The following is a 14,202-nucleotide window of genomic DNA, read 5'->3' on the forward strand; positions in this document are numbered from 1 at the left end:
CTGCTTTGAAGTTATTTCCATCGTCACTGTAATGCAAAGAAATTGAGAGGGAGTTGGGACAGTCCTTTCATGTTTTCAGCTGTGAATGGAAATATACGGAGAACACGCTCTGCCCCAAAGGCACAGCTAATAGTAGGCTCCTGGCAGAGTGCACAGGGCACAGACTCACCCGTAGCAGAATACACACACTATTCCTCTGTGTTGCTTAAATAACCCCAGATAGGGTTTGGGTTCTTTTTTTTTTTGGTATAAATACATCTTCTTCTTGTGTTTCTAATATAAAATTGAGGAAATAAGCATTAGTAGCCAGAACAATTTTTGCACCAACTCTGTTGATTTTTCCAGATTGGTCTTGAGACTATGGTTAGGTATGGAACTGTCTTAAATGAGCAAACAAAATAATACTCTCTTCCAAAACAGGTTAATTAGATAATAACTAGTAATTTTCTTCAAATTATCAGGAAGAGAAAAAAACCTGTTTTTTTTATAGAAGCAGTTGTTTTTTATGGCTGCCTCTGAGATGTGTTTAAATTATGAAATATATAATTAGTTTCTAACTATATTTTTAATTAGAGAAGACTCCTTCAGATGTTTCTTACATACTGAGAAAAAAGATAACCCACGTAGACACTTCTGCCAATTTAATATATAATAACAAAATTTTAGTTGATAGTGAAATATAAAACAAGCATAATTTTCTTAATGATCAGCATCATATAAATAAATATATATCTGTGCAAATTGAAAAGCAGAAAGATGTTTATCCATGGTAATTTCTCTGTGTATTAAATACTGCATTAGTAAAAAAGAGCATACTGTAAATTCTGCTAAGAATTTTTCCTTCTTTAGCAAATGTTAATAAGGTCTTTTGCAGCCCGTGTGAAATAAACAGCTATGCATAGAAGTGAAAGTAAAGAGTGAAATCGAGATTTAAAAGCAATAAAATAATGAATCTAATTGTAAAATATTTACTTAACCCAGATTATGAATATTTCATTGTCCCTGTTCCTCAAAATGTTGACTAATTTAGGTGATTTTTGATAGAAGGTTATGCATTTTTGTATGTTCTCCTGTGTGTAACTGTATCTATAGTGCGTGTAGTATGCATGGAGATCAAAAAGATGGTGCAAATGACAGAAAATTGCATTTTCTGGAGGGTCTTTGGTCTTTTTAGTGAGTTATTTTAACACAGCCATGTCCAAGGTAGTTCAAAGTCTTCTCAGAAATTACAGTTTTCTGTTAACAATAAAGACATTTAATGACTGTCTCTTTAGCTGGAAATGTTATAATTCCTGACATTAGTCAGACTAATAGTCCTTACTGTACTCCATGTTTAAGTGTCCAGCAGCATTACAGACTTGCAGAACTGGAACAGCTGGATCATGAATACTTTCAGTCTTTCATGTCTTAGTTATTATGACGGTGTTTCCTAATGTAGGCGCATTAACATTTTGTATTTACACAGTCCCTTAAAGAATTTCGTGTTGTAATTATTCAGTGATTCTACTTCTTAGTTTTTGTTTCTAAAGTGTTTTAACGTAAATGCCTCTTCTGCTGTAGAATTTTATCAGATCGATAGACTCAGGAGAAACAAACTTGGATGGAGCAATAGGTAAAGCAGCCTATGATATTGCTGTACTGTATAAGCAGGTATTATAACTCTTGCATTTTATAAAGAAATACAATTATTTTTACTAATAGGGCAAGCTGCATCAGAAGAGTTGATTAAGACAACTTTATCAACTCTCGAAGCAGTAACGCAGCATCCTGTCTTGTTGACAATCCATCGCTTGACCGTAAGTCTGACAACAAATTAAATAGTTGTGGGCTAATTGTCCTAATAGAATGTTTTGAAGATTGAGAAACTGTTTAAATTATGGCTTAAAATGTATTGTGGTTCTGTTTGACAGGGAGAATCCTTATGTTTATAGAGAGATTTAATTTTCAAAGCAGCAGCAAGACATTCAGACTCAGTTTACTATATTTAGTTGAGAAGTTAGAGGGAGAATGAGAAGGGCTTCAAGTTTAGAAATAGCAGTTCTTAAAATGATTTTCTTGTAAATATAACACTTGATTCTATAAGCCTTTCTTCAGCCTCAAAGCAAGTATGTTGCTATATATTAGTGAAAATTTCACCACTTCATTTGTCATTATGCTTTTAACATAGCTTGGAAAGACCACCTCCGACAGCTGAAGATCCCATTCCATCAATACTCTTCCTGATGAGATCATCATCAAGAGTAACAGTTTATAGAAGTGATGGTGGGGTTTTTTGTTTCAGTATAACAGATTGCTTACGAAAAATTGCATTACAATTACCAAACCCACATACCGTAAGCTTCTTACGTCGCTAAAGATTTGTTTTCTTTGAAGTTTTTCATTAAATGATTTACTTTGAGCTAAACTAGCTGAAGCCGTAACAGTTAACGTTGTGATATAGTTGTCAGCAAATCAGTAGGTTGGAATGCTTGAATCAGTGATTGACAAATCATTGTAACCTGTACCAGTGCATTTTTGTGCCTGAATTCCTACCAAAGTATAACCCACCGTACTTACTGGGGTGGCCATTTAATTCAAACTGAAATTTATGTTTGTGTTGGAATTTGGTTAAGGGCACACTCAATATAGCACTTGATTTGAGAGAGGCATTAGCAGGAGTGATCTTAGGGACTATGCTAGATAAGAATGGGTGATCTTAGAAATTAGTTGCTGAATTAGAAAATTAGAATTAGGAAATTAGAAGCTGAATCCTATTTGGTGTGTGTGTTTGTTGAGTATTTAGATTATAAAGCCTTAATAAGTGACAATATTAAAATTAATAAAAAATATGAATAGGCATTAAATAAGTTTAATGTTTGTTTTCATTAATGCTCACAAAAGAGCGGTATTCAATTAAATGGTCCTTATGCACAAAAATCTAACCAATTAATAGTCAGAGGGGCAATAGTACAGAACTAAACAGTTCAATTTACTTCAGTGTGGCAAAGGATGTTCTAGAAAAGAAATGTAAATGTAGGTGAGGTATGAATACCTATTAGTATCTCCTTACATGCCTGTCAGCCTGCAAGTCACTGTATTATGACTATCATTCTAGAATCACCTCAGTTTTTAAAAATAATCGTTTTACTTCTGTGGGTTATTGGTGTGTCTTATATTGGCAGAAATATGTACTATTTTTTATGGAGGTCCATCAACATTTACTGAAATTGCAATACCTCGTGTCAGCACATTAAATAAAATTCCCCTGGCTGAAAAAATAGCACCAAGGAGACAACTCCCCTTTACAACCCTTCTTCCCCTGCTCCCGTCCCTACGTTCAGCAGAACAGTATATTGAAGCCAGGGAATGACTATCCCACTCTCTTTAAACTAAGCCCTGGCTACCGGTAGGTGAGTTCTATTTAAGTATCTAAATTTCTGAGGAACAGTTTACTTCATCATGTACATTGAAAGTTTTAGGTGTTTATTCAGAATCTGTCTGAACACATTGGTTAACCTTCTGTAGCTAGAGAAAAAACTTCCTGCCTGTCCAGTGCTTGTAAATTTACGACACATAGCACTTCTGTAGAATAGTTTCCCTGATTTAGAATAGGTGTATATTGAAATTTATGAACTAAAAATAATTACATGCATTATATCCAACATTCACATTATATTAACAGGGTTTGGTTTTTTTTAGAAAATAAAATCTATTAGTTCACTTGCTCATTTTCATAAGTAACGGTCCTTCCTAATTTAAAAGAGCCCTCCTGACACTCAGCAAATAGCCATTCAGACATGAAATAAAGTGGAGAAATTGCCTTGTATTTGGTATGTTAAATTCAAGAAATTGTCCACTGCAATGAATAATCTCTAACCACATCTGCTACTAGTGGTGCAAACTAATTAGTTTAATACTATTTACAAAGTGTAGTGTGCTAATTATACTTGCATATACAGCATACATTGCTTTGGCGGAGAGTGGTACTTCATCTCCTATGGTGCATACAGAATATTTTTAGAATTGCTGTTACTCAAGGGGTATCTTCTAATTGCTGCTCGCTGAGCATGACTAGAATCTATGAATATAAACGCCAGCACCCAGCGGAACTTGGTGCTTTTTTAAGAAGTTGAAGCAAGACATGTTTGAGCTTCCAGATCAATATTTAAGTGTAACAGTGGTTAATAGGGAACTCTCTTACTGGAGAGCACTGTGTACCCTAGGCTGATCTCTGAAGCCTGGGTGGCTCATTGAGACAAAATCTGTTACAAGCAGCACTTTATGGAGGGGGTGGGGGGGAGCCCAAAACCTTCTTGAGGGGTTGCATTTTTTCCACTACAACTGTGATGTTGCTTTAAAGTTTCTAATCAGAAGCTAAATGCATTTCTAATCAAGTTTAATGAATTTAATAGAAAGTGAGGTTATATTAAGCAAGCAGAACCAGTAAGTTTTTCAGTTCAGGTCTGGTTTTAGTTTAGCTACAATGGAAATTGTGTAAGTTAATAGGAATTTTAGAGCAACATTTCAGGTTCTTTTCCAATCTGAGAAGAAAAGAACTGCTTGTTCTGGGTTGTAGTTCATGTTTGATTTGCCTTTGCATTTGTACCTTGAACAAAGAAAATTGAATAAATTGATTTTTTGTGATCAAATTTCTGATTACCATCAACCTGAAGTCAGTTGTTGAGAAGACTCATTTCTGTGGGGACTGACTATATTATATATTGCTCAGTGTGATAAAGTCAAGGGCAGTTAATTGAAAGTGCTGAAATGAAAGCCAGTAGTGAGCAGTAATTTCATTTTGCATGCAGTTGTGTGCATCTTTACAAGATATAAAGACTAACAGTAAGTGTGACTCAGCAAGTTTTGACAAAACTGTGGATTTCCAGGTATGCAAATGTGATGATGAAGGCCGTCGAGAAAAGTCTCTATAGACTGGAGTGGAATATAAACCCTGGTTTCTTAAACTGACAGAAGTCCAACTGCCTGTTTCCTCCACGTACCTAAAATGGAAAAATATTTATTAAATTCAGATAATAAGTGTTACAACAATATTTATTTTCGAATTTTGGTTCAGGTTTAGATATAATTAACTGGAAAAATTCTGTTCTGACTGTATCATTTGCATTTTTCTTTTCTCTGTTAAGTATATTTATTTGCCTGAAAAAAGGACATATGCTAATTGAGAGCAGTGATGAGGTTCATAATGGCAGGCAGTTCCTGTTCCTTTCTGTATTCTAACTAGCTCACAAAAAAGATCTGTATTCTGCACAGATGATCTTTTACCCAAAACACGGAAGTTCTCTGTTTGAGGCAAAAGTTGTCAGCACTGTTTCTCCTCCTCAAGGTTTTAAAACTTATTTTTAAAAATCAGGCTAAAATAAAAGCACCCTGAACATGATGAGTTGCTTGATGGGAAGTCAAGGGAGAAGCAGTATGACATGGAAATCTACTGGTTGACAATATATGAGTTGTTATTTTCACCAAAGATGACAACACAAGGGTTAGCAACTTCTGCAAGTGCTTTTTTCTGCTCGTCTTAGTCTTTCCTTGATTCAGCATCAGTGGTGTTCTTCATCCACAGCCTGTTCTGATCTAACCACTGACACCTTAATTTTGTCAGTGTAGAATATGACTATATTAACATATTATACAGCATTTCTTCAATCACTTCCCCTTTTCAAGTAGATTAAAATTCTACACCCCATGTGGCTTTCTGTCCGTTAAGCTAATCCACATGACATGAGACTTTTTGTGAAACCAGTTCTGTACTAATTGCCATATTGAGTCGGTCAGTCAGTGCTGTCTCTTCCGAGAAGTAAGGAAAAAACCCTCAATGAAGATTCTGAAGTTCTGAAGACTTTTCCAAAAAAATTACAGAAATGTCATTCTTCTCCCCAATTCATTCTAACATGCATTAGATTATTAGATGGTTCACGAATGCTACTGGACCGGGCTTTAAGCCTTGCTTACTTTTTCTGTCCACCCTGTGTGACACCAAATGTCAAGACTTTGGCCTTAAGCGCTGATTTGAAGAGCTCTGAAGCTCATTTTTAATCAAGGGAGAGATTTTTTAGGTCGGCAATGTTAACCATATTAAGGTAAGTTCTGTGGCCTTGAGAAGAGGGTTAAGCCATATAAACACAGCCTAAGCTGTAGGGGATAACTGGTAAGTTTGGTTGTATGCTAGTTCATTAATATAAGATGGTTGCATGTATATGTTGAATTCGTCTTTGCTGACTAGCACAAGTGAATGGAAGTTTAGTTCTCTGTCATCATTCTTAGGGGTATCTTCCGCTAAACAGGGGTTTAGTGTATTGGATCCTTCCACTGTGAGCCCTTACAGGGTTGTAAGTGCTTCTTAGTGGGTACTTGTGGAGCCTGGACTTTGCTGGTGAGGTTAAGTAAAGCTGAGGCAGAGTGTGCTTGTTTCTGACAAAGCAGGCACATATATTTAGGGTGCAGGCCTTGGGTCTGACATCTCCTGAACAGTGGAGACAAGCAGAGGAGGACTGAAATTACAGTCTTCTCTTTCAAGCCCCTCCTTGTGAAGGGGGTGAATACTTAACTACTCCGAAACTGTGGCTTGTCTCTCTTTCTTTTTTGAGGGTTAAAGTAACATACAGACTTCACAGAAAAATTTCTATTAAAACTGTGCCTTGTTTTCAAAAGATCTGATTTTTGTAAGTAATAAAATACTGTAGGAAAGTGAGTGCAGCTTTTGCTAGGTGCTCATACCTCACTGGTAGAAATCGGTGAACGCTATGGAGACAGATGTTCTGGGTTTGGATAGTATACTTGGATTTCCAAAATGTTTTTGACAATGCATTAGGTTATTTTTTCTGTTACATTCTGAGAGATTACTGGCCGTAGTAAAACACTGAGGAGCATGCTCAGACTCTTCAAATCCATCAGTGGCCGTTCTCTGTTACCTTCTGACAGATCAGCTTCTAACTAGTTAAAATTTACTAAGTAGAGAATAGAGATCAGTTTTTAAAAATTTAGGTGTGTTAAGAATGGTGCCTGACAAAGATCTGTGTGGCAACGTGTGCTATTTATAACTAACCCAGAAAAGGGAATGAATAGGGAGGTGACAGAACTGGCTGATGACTCTAAATTATTCACAGTAGTGAAAATTAAAACTGACAGAAGAGTTGCAGAAGGTTTCAAGATATTGAGTGAAAGGACAATAAAATGACATGCAATTCAATACTGATAAATGTCAAGCGACACACGTGGGGAAAATCACTCCAACTATGCACATGCAGTGCCAGGCTCTAAACTACTTGTAACTGTTCTGGAGATCTTTTAGCATCATTTTTCTATGAAAAAGCTTTATGCTCAACAGTAATCAGAAAGACAACTAGATTATTAGAAATGACTGGTAAAAGATCAGGAAAAAAAAGCAGAAAACATCACTATGCTGTGGTAAGTCTGCGGTGCCCTCAAGCCTTGAATACTGGATGCAGTTGTGGTCATTCACTCTCAAAGGGAATGAAGCTTAACAAGAAAAAGTACAGCTCGATGATGCGAGGAGGGGCTGAGTAGATAAGAACTTCAGCTTGGAAACAAAATACTTGAGAGTGTAAAATTATGAATGACATGGGAAAGATGAATTGGAAATAATTATTCATGGTTTTCATAAAATAAGTGGATATCAAGTTAGCTGCTTTAAAATAATCAAGGAAGTGCCTTTTCATAAGGCATAATTAAAGTGTGGAATTCAGTGCCGTAGGTATTGCACATGCTAAAAGTATAAATACATTTAAGATAGGATTGGACAAATATCTGGGAGAAAAAGCTAGTAAGCATTATTAAACAAAAATACAGGTACAGCATCAGCTCACGAAGTTTCTTAACTCAAGAGTTACTTTGCTAGAAACTAGAGTTGTGCTTTATGCTTGGACTGTTTCTCCTACTCTTTTTTCTACTTCTTTCCAGTTGTCAGAAACAGGATTACCAGGTTTGAGCTACTTTTTTTTTTTGGTCCTGTAGATATGTATTATAGCTGGGAGATGTGCATGTAGCGTGTATGGAAGTTTCTAGATTTCATTGCTATTTTGGGTACTGATACCAGCACAGTTGTGCAGCACAGCCTTTGAATGCCATCATTACGGAATTATACAATGGTGGCTTTAGGGATTTATCATGAACTGGATATCAGGCTATTTAGAAGATGGTAGAAACCCAGATATAGCTGTGATCAGATTTGAACTATCTCGTCTGTTTAGGCTTGAAGAAGTGTATTTCCCACTTTATTTTTTGTAAGGAATCTTGGTGATAAAGACTGAAACAAGAAAAATATCTGACTACCTTCATGCATCTGTGGAGATTTGATTCCCTGTAGATGTCAGCAGTCATTTAAAAGAAAAAAAAGTGAATCCTTTTTTGAGTATTCTTCTATTTGTTTCAATCCCTCTAGAAAATGCCAAAATACTAATACCGTGCTTCTGTATACATAACTTACAGAAACTTGTCCAATTCACTGGTGAATTTATTAAAATATTTTATGTACTATTACACTTCAGTTTATTTCACCTCAATAATTACTTGTTTAGCTCATATCTTGTTTACAAAATTGTGTACGCATTAGTAAAAAACCAGTGACCCAGATGGCATGGAGAGAAGATGAGGGTTGCAGAGTTAGGAAGCATCTGAATTAAGGTCCATGTACAATTTAATACTTGCTTCTCCCTTCAGCATGTGCATTCTGATACGCTCTTGCATCACAAAATAATTTTCCATAGGATTGGTGCTTCGTTTAGTTGATCTCCCCACCACACCGAACTGACATAAGACAAACACCTGCTATGGAGAATTTCATTCTAAACAGTTTCTTTGCCAAAACTGAGGTGCGTCTTAGAAAAAGGTCAGAAAAAGTTACTACAATTATTTAAGACCTAAAGAATCTTCTTTACAATGACAGTTTAAAATGAGTTTATCTTAGAAAAAGACTTATGACTGGCTTAACGACATTCACTAACGTGGAAAGGCTACTGTTAATACTAGATGACAGATTTGAAGTTTTAGAAATTGAAGGTGCATCACACTGTTGTATACTGCCATCTTAATTGGTATCTGTCTGAATCAATGCCGCTGCTGCTGAGTGATTCATAATATTCTAAATCCCTACATTGCTTCAGATAACTGAGAGCTGATTTTTCCTCTTTTCTGTCTCACCCCTGAAATTTACCACTTCCTCTTCATTTGAAAAGCATTGCAGTAGGTTGAACAGGTTTTTTGGGCTGGAAGACCTTAAGTACATACATTTTTTTAATCCTACTTCACAGGTATGTTATAACTGATAAATTACCATTTGTGGAACAGTTTAGAAACCTGCACTAATGGAGTTGCTGGAGTGTAATGTAGTTTTATTATTTATCTTATTGCATATTAACTGGAAAGACCACGAAATATTTCAAAATTATGAAATATTACAAAAGTCACAACATCTATGATATATAGCATTATCTATATAGCCGTAAAGGCTGTTTGTCCTTGCAGGAGTAGTTTGACTTCCATACCTCAAGCAGAGTCCTCTTTTATTGAAAGTATCTAACAAAGGCATCTTTTGGAATTTTTTTCAGAAGTGAAAAGAAGCTAGACTAAATGAATCTTTTAATGTCAGAGACTAATTTAACAGAGACCACCAACTAACAGTGAAATAGTTGCTAATTGTAGTTATTGCTGACTAGAAGCTAACTTAATTTAGTGACCCCTTTTCATATATACTTCCAGCTTCTATAGATGTTTCTTAATAGTAGCTGCATAAATCTAGAGAAATTCTATCTTCTGGTATTAATCAATTAAAGAAAACACGTGGGGGATTATAACACAGTCTTGTTACACCAAATCCTGTCCATGGTGTAGTAAGAACCTACACAGTAATTTTATTTGTATAAATAAATCCAAGGACAAGCTGTGTATCCATGATGCATACTTAAAAATTGCAGGGCTGTCCATCCATCCTCTCCCCAAAAGCAAAGCATGTCCTGTCTAAATAAATTATGACTTAAGACTTAGCGATTCATTCTCTTATAGAGAATACTAATAATACACTGTTTTTGTACTATTAGATATATAAAACTGAGATATAGCCTAGTTTGCCATGAGTTGATTTCAGATGGAACTAAGCTGACTAGTCCTGTGACAGATGATTAATCTGTAACAATACACTCATGGACAATAAAGAGTTGACTGGATTATTTTCTTTCGTATTTCAAATCTTAAGTCTGTAAATTTAAATTTTAATGGAAGACTCTGTGTTACCAGAATGGAAGGAGTTAAAATTTTATCAAAACTCTATACTAAGCTTAAGGATATTTCATTAGAGGTAGTACATCTGTCCTGATGTGTTTTAGTTCTGTGCAGGTTTGTTTTAGAAGGACGTTTCTTCTGCACTCTATTCGATGATTACTTTATGGATTAAAGCATCAGGATTAATAGATATTCTAATACTCTCTTTTCTTGGTTTCTTACATCTGCACTGAATTCTGCATTTTAAATTAAAATTCACTATCAATGAATGATACCAAAGTTACTCTTGTTTTCTATATAAAAGTACATAACTGTCCGTACCTCTGACAGTTTACCAAAGAGAGGTGAACTTGATGGCTTTATAAGTGTGATTATGGATGAATTTCCATGACTGTTCTTCTCTTTGATTAAGGGCTCTAGCAGTGGAATAAACATAGATGATAGTGTATCTCTGTTCTATTTTTTCCCCTGTGAATAATCTAAGCCAGATCTTTCTAATTCTGTTTTAGGCTGAAGACTGTATCCTCGCACCACTAGTTTCTTTGGTCCGCAGTCAGAATGGTAAGTATATGGCCACATCAACTACAGTTTCCACAAATTCCACATTTTGTTTTAATTAGACTTCAGTGTGGTCACATTCTTGGCACCTTTATTTTCAAGTGGAATGGAGGCTCTTCAGCTTGCGGTTGCTCTCACAAACCACATCACTGCTTTTAAGCCACGAGGTCATGGCTGAGGAGAAAGGGGAGAGCCTCGACTCAAACAGCAAGCTTCTGTCTCTCGTTAGAGAGTCGCTGCTGCCTCAGTAAGTATAATATTGCTCCTGTAGTGGGGAATAATTTGATACTCAATCCGTTTCAACAGCGTATTTGTTTTAACTACCCCTTTTATGTTTAAGTGGCAAAACGAAAAGAGGAATAGCTATTACCTCTGCCCAACGCCTCTCTCGTAGGTTTATTTAGTACTTTGTCATATACAACACAAACACAACTTCTGTGTGACACTCATTTGTGATACTGTGCCTCTGGCTGCTCTTGGAGGGAAACAAATTTCCCCTAGCTTTTGGGCTGTGATTCAAATACTCCTCTTTGTTCCCCTAATAAAGTCAGAACATTCTAACAGCAACATCTTTTTGTCTATTTTGGATATTGTGCCCTCATGTAAGATGTTCTGAAATCCTATGGAATGGCATATAACTTTTAAAAAAGGAATGGTACAGGATGGATTAGTCCTCCATGATCCACTCAGGGGTTATTGCCTCTAAATTACTGTCCTTTCCTGCTGCCCCAAGCAGCAGAAAAACCCTACAGCAGAGTAGATGAAACTACAGCCTGTGGGCCAGATGTGGCCTGGAACTTCATTTATCTGGTTTATGGTCAAATGAGGCCTGTCGTGCAGGTGAGCATAAAGACAGCTCTCTGTGTTATGCACATGCATACTGTGAGCTGACAACATCTGTGAGTAGGGGAAGGAAAGCATGAACGCAGGATGAGTACAGTAAAGACGGCTCATCATTTATCTTTCACATCATTCTAATAATGTTACAGTGTATTTTAATGTGTGGTCCTCAAAAGTTAATAATTGTAAATACTTGGCTGCCCTAAGTGAGGAAATTGTTCCCCACCCCTACCTTAAGTGGCAGAAGGGTGGAGGAATGGATGCTGGATTATGATCAGAAACACAGTGCCTTCCCCAAAAATGAGACTGTCTCTTGCTAATTGACCAATGTTCTTACAATTTGAGGACTAAATTTCTGTCCATGCAAGATATGTAATCTTTTCTCTGTGAGAGAGAATGGGAAAGGAAATCTTAGAGCTCTATAGAGAAGCTTATTTTCACACCTTTCTTCACACTGTTTTTTTTTCACTGGGAAATATAGAATTTATTATGTATTAAAATGGAAACTGAAAATGTTATTCTAAAAATAGAGTACAGGCATTATTAAGAGCTGTCAGATACTTTTCTTCAGATAGGGAAGACACCTGGAGTCAAGCGAGACCAAGTTCTCTCCTTGCTCTGAATCTTACCCTTTGCAGACATGCCCATCTTACAAAATGTTTTTCATTGAACTGGGCAGGGGGTGGGGAGTGTCATGCTAATTCCAAACTAGAGGGAAAACAGCCAGTATACTGCTGTCTCTAAGCTAATTAGCTCAATTGAGTGGCAGGGCTTTTTGGTCTGAGACCAAATATGATCTTACTTTGAGGATTTCTGTTGTGCTAGCTTTGCGTGCATTGCATTGTAGATGTATGAAAAAAGGGTCTTGCAGTGGCTCATAATCTTGGTTCAGGCTTTAAGTATTTCCTGAATCAATTCCTTTATCTCACCCGTAGAGATGATGATACTTGTATTTGAAAAGCACTTTGAGATTATCTCAAGAAAACAATAATTATTGAAGTTTATGATATTTGGAATATATTGGGACTTGGTATAAAGAAATTTTATCCTAGCTTAGGAGCATAGTAGAGCAGTATGTAAATCTTCCAGTGATTCAGAAAGAGTTAACTGGTGCCTGCATATTTAATGCATTGCTTGAACCTGTGATTTGAGCCAATCTCCAGTAAATGTGTTCACCTGTGGGGAGCAGGTAATCAAGGCAAGGCTGCACGGGGGAAACAAAAAGCAGAGGAGGGCTTGAGGAATTTCTGCAGGAAAGAAAACTCAAAGTCAATTTTGACTTGAAAGCCTCAAAACTCAGTTTGGAGAAGATTCAAAAAGAAACTAAGAAAAGACTAAAGCGTCTGCTTTGGATGTTAGAAAAGACACGAAAGGTAAGGGGTTTTTTCAACAGTGTTCTATGTATGGATAGGAAAATATTGATGGGAGGTCGGAATGAATCCTCATACACTCTGTACAGTTCCCCAAAGAAGCTTTATCTGAATGCAAAGGGGTCTGGCCTAAATCTAGAGAGAAGGGAGGTCTAAGATTCGATGTAACCTACTCGTGAGGATAACATAAAGCCCTATCCCAAGAAGTAAGAGTTACTTGAAAACTCTGCGAGAGAAAGCGAAAAGACAACTTGCCTGTATTTAGAGGCTGAAGAGATGTTTGCTGATGTTCAGTCTTTCTGTTGCTGGACAAAGGATAGGGCAGAGTGTGACTTAGCTGGAAGACAGTCAAAAGAGGAGGGGAGGGATGCAATGGCTGTTTGTTCATGGGCAGTCTGTTTGGGGAAGTAGGTATTTCCACCCCTTTTAATTCTGCTTTTGAAGAAGCTGGTGAGTATGGAAGAGAGGGACATGTGGGTTTAACATGGGATGTTCTTTTTAAGGAAGGCTATAATGGTACTCATTTGTGTACATATTTCATTCCTATAAATATCTTCTACAAGTTAATTTGTTTAAATGTAGAACTGACCCAGGAAATAGAATTTTGGTTGCTATGCATGAAGGATAAATGGTCTTCATTTTGAGATAAATGGAGGAATGCAGTGGTTGCCACTTTGTTCTCATCTTCTGCATCATCAATAAAACAGTAATTCCATTAAATATTTGCGCATCTGTAGATCAGAAGGTTAACTTCCTCACAGGATTGTGATGGAATTGAATGCAATTGTGTCATTTAATTTCGGTTCAATGAAAGGTTATTTTCCTGAGCGTTTCATAAGCAAAATGAAACTTTCAGCTATAGAAAACGAATACAATGCCAACACCCAGGTAGTGGGAAGTGATCCAGATGCCTCAGTTTAGGCAGCACTAAGGATCTCAAGATGTGAAGTAAAATTCTTTGTAATTTGCTTGATTCCACCCCTTCCGCCATCAGAACCCAAAAAGAAAAAAATGTAGTGGAAGTGTTTTGTTGCACAAAACGTGATAACCTACCACATTTTCCTACAAATCATCCTTTCATTTGTACTTGATTAATTCTTCATGGTTTTTCTTTTGCAAATGAACAGATCTATGATTCCAATTCTATTACTTCCACGTGTTTAGAGTAGCACTATTTGTAATCAAAGACACTGTTTTACAC

The 14,202-nt window shown here is 36.4% G+C and overlaps 1 long non-coding RNA gene across 1 annotated transcript; it reads left to right on the plus strand.

The window, feature by feature from the left end:
- Positions 1–1,707: 1,707 nt before the first annotated feature.
- LOC137669541 (uncharacterized) lies at positions 1,708–10,957 on the plus strand. Its single transcript, XR_011049112.1, has 3 exons — positions 1,708–1,796; positions 10,743–10,794; positions 10,894–10,957. It is a non-coding gene; the product is annotated as an uncharacterized lncRNA (long non-coding RNA).
- The last annotated feature ends 3,245 nt before the right edge of the window (positions 10,958–14,202 follow it).

The sequence above is a fragment of the Nyctibius grandis genome, chromosome 12 (genome assembly GCF_013368605.1).
Source record: "Nyctibius grandis isolate bNycGra1 chromosome 12, bNycGra1.pri, whole genome shotgun sequence".
In the NCBI taxonomy this organism is placed as follows: domain Eukaryota; kingdom Metazoa; phylum Chordata; class Aves; order Nyctibiiformes; family Nyctibiidae; genus Nyctibius; species Nyctibius grandis.